Source organism: Bos grunniens, chromosome 2 (genome assembly GCF_055505025.1).
Source record: "Bos grunniens cultivar Pamir isolate PY7600 chromosome 2, Bosgru_T2T1.0, whole genome shotgun sequence".
Classification (NCBI taxonomy): domain Eukaryota; kingdom Metazoa; phylum Chordata; class Mammalia; order Artiodactyla; family Bovidae; genus Bos; species Bos grunniens.
In genome coordinates this window covers 90,498,895-90,501,800 of record NC_141166.1, presented here as the reverse complement: position 1 = coordinate 90,501,800, position 2,906 = coordinate 90,498,895, and positions in this window count along the sequence as shown.

The following is a 2,906-nucleotide window of genomic DNA, read 5'->3' as shown; positions in this document are numbered from 1 at the left end:
ACACAACTGAAGCGACTTAGCAGCAGCAGCAGCAGGGTCAGTGAACAAGGGTATCAGAGCAAATTACCCCCAAATGATGGCTATTCAAAGTTACCTTGGTATTAGAGAACAAAGTCATGAAGAACTTCTCTCAAAGGCATGGAAAAATAAAAATACATGATGGCACACTTCTCCAGTCTACTCATTTTGTTTTTATGAAATTTTACTTAGGCCCCCCAAGCAGACGGAATTCATTATAAACCAGAGTTAAAAGGACAGATTAAAGAAAAAGAAATGGATACAAGACCTCTGTAAATTTGTTTATCAAAAGACAACTAAATCAGTAATTCCTTAAGACTTGTTTTCCTGCACAGTGTTATGAATTGGCTTATCTTACCTAAGGGCTTCCCTTATAGCTCAGTTGGTAAAGAATCCACCTACAATGTGGGAGATCTCGGTTCAATCCCTGGGTTGGGAGGATCCCCTGGAGAAGGGAAAGGCTACTCACTCCAGTATTCTGGCCTGGAGAATTCCATAGACTATATAGTCCATGGGGTCGCCAAGAGTCAGACATGACTGAGCAACTTGCAGTTTCAATTTCACTTTCATCTTACTTAAATATTTTAAAGGAAAGAGATGTCATCTACCATATATTTTGAGGAGAAAATTTCCTTCCTTGCTTGACTCAAATCTAGTTTTACTGGCTTTGAGTTCTCTGGCCAGGTTTGCTTTATGCAATTTTTCTCAATGAATGCCTCCTCTCTGTCTTAACTGTTGCAAACAGTCAACTGTGTTCACCAGTGTAGATGCTGCATCTCACGTGAAAAAGGACTATTTTGTTTTCCTTCTGAGAGTAATCTTGCTGCATCATGTCAGAATCACACTCTTTTCACAGTAGTTTAAATAAACATGGGCACAGAAACATATTTTATCCTTTCTTTTGAACTATGGATTAATGTATTATGAACATCTATTTACCACTGTAAAAGTATAATGTGAATTCACTTAGGTGGAAATATAGTGTCAAGTAAAATGAGAGATCATTATATTTGCAGAGCTCTTCTTCTGTCTCTCTCTTTTTTTTTAACTAGAATTTGGTCCTATTGGAATAAGAAAACCTGGAAAGTTGAGGCATCACTAGGAATTTAAAATATGCTCACAAAATGAGCACCTAATTTTTAGGTTAAAAATGTGCAAAATATTAATTACTGGAAAGTTTTAGAATTGCTCCATAATATCCCAGTCTCCTCAGCAAATAAAGCAGAGTTTAAGTAATGAGTTTTGAATTGTTTATCTAGACCTAAGATCTCTATTAGAGATAGAACAACAAAACAAAGATCTCTAAACAGGAATGGTCTCTAGGAACATTATTTTAAATCTTACGAGGTGCCATTTTGGGAAAGTAGAGTGGAATGATTAAGATCTGTGGATACAATGGGAGGGCATTTCTCACTGCCATGTTAGTTTGGGGCATTGAGTGATAGTGGAACATCATGTATATGGCACATTGCCGGAAGTGGTGTACTCCAGTCAATGCAAAGGGAGTCCATGTAGGCACTGTTTACAATGACTGCAATTTGAAAACCACCTAAAATGTTCAAATTTTCATATAGCTATGTAATAAAATGCTCTTTGTACATGAAAATGATGATGTATTCTTGCTTAGTAGCATTGAAGAATGATTACAATGTAAATCCTTAAGAGAAAAAAAATAAGTTTAGAAAAACCCATATGGATATCATGAACTCAGATCTATTTACACCCTGGTGGCTCAGATGGTAAAGAATCTCCCTGCAATGCAGGAGACTCACGTTCAATCTCTGGATCGGGAAAAACCCCTGGAGAAAGGAATGGCAACCCACTCCATTCGTCTTGCCTGGAGAATTCCATGGCCAGAGGAGCCTGGAGGGCTACAGTCCATGAGGCTGCAAAGAATCGGACATGACTGAGTGACTAACACTTATGAACACCTGTTGTCTATACTAAGCAACTAAGTTCTCATCTAATCTCTCCCCTTACTTTCTACTAAACAAGATATTTTTGACACTACAGTGGTCACAAAGGGAATCTGCAGACATATACATAGACACAAACACTGAGCTTGTAGGTCAAGTATCAGGCTACATTATTACATTGCTTGTGTGTGTGTGTTTCACCTGAAATCCTTTTTGAAGTATAAACATTCATCCAGAAGGATTCAGTAAACATATGAATATGGTGATGAATTTTGATGAACTATGGTGAGATAGTTACTATCTCAGTAACTATCACCCACATCAAAAAAGAAAATTTCCAACCTCATTCCTGCTGCCTCTCAGTCATTTCTACTTCCACTCAAGCTTAACCACTATCTGATTTAGAATACGTTGTCTTGCATCTTTTGCTCAACACTATTTTTTGTGACATTCTTCTGTATTCTTGTATATAGTTCATTTATCTTTACAGCTATATAACATTTCATTTTATAAACATACCACCATTTATGTACCCATTCTTCTACTAATGGACATGTGGGTTGTTTCTAGTATGTAACTTTTAAAAATAGTGCTGCTATGAACATAATTGTGACACAGACTGGTATCTCAAAGTTAAGCCACTCTTAAATGACTACTTAAATGGAACTTTACTAAGTCTCATTAAAAATTGGAGATATATATATGTATATGTGTGTTGTCATGGATTATGGATGATATGGATATATAATCTGTATTATTTTCCCTAATTTTAAGGGACATTCACATCTGTTTGGTTACTAATTTTTCTTTTTTGTAATGTCCTAATCAGATTTTGGTATTAAAGTTGTTCTGGGTTCATATGTTAAGAAATCTTCCTCTCTATACTCTAGAGTCATTTTTTATAAGCTCATTCTTATTATAAATATTAATAAGTATTTATGAGGAAGTCATTTTGTCTTGAAGTTTTCTTGT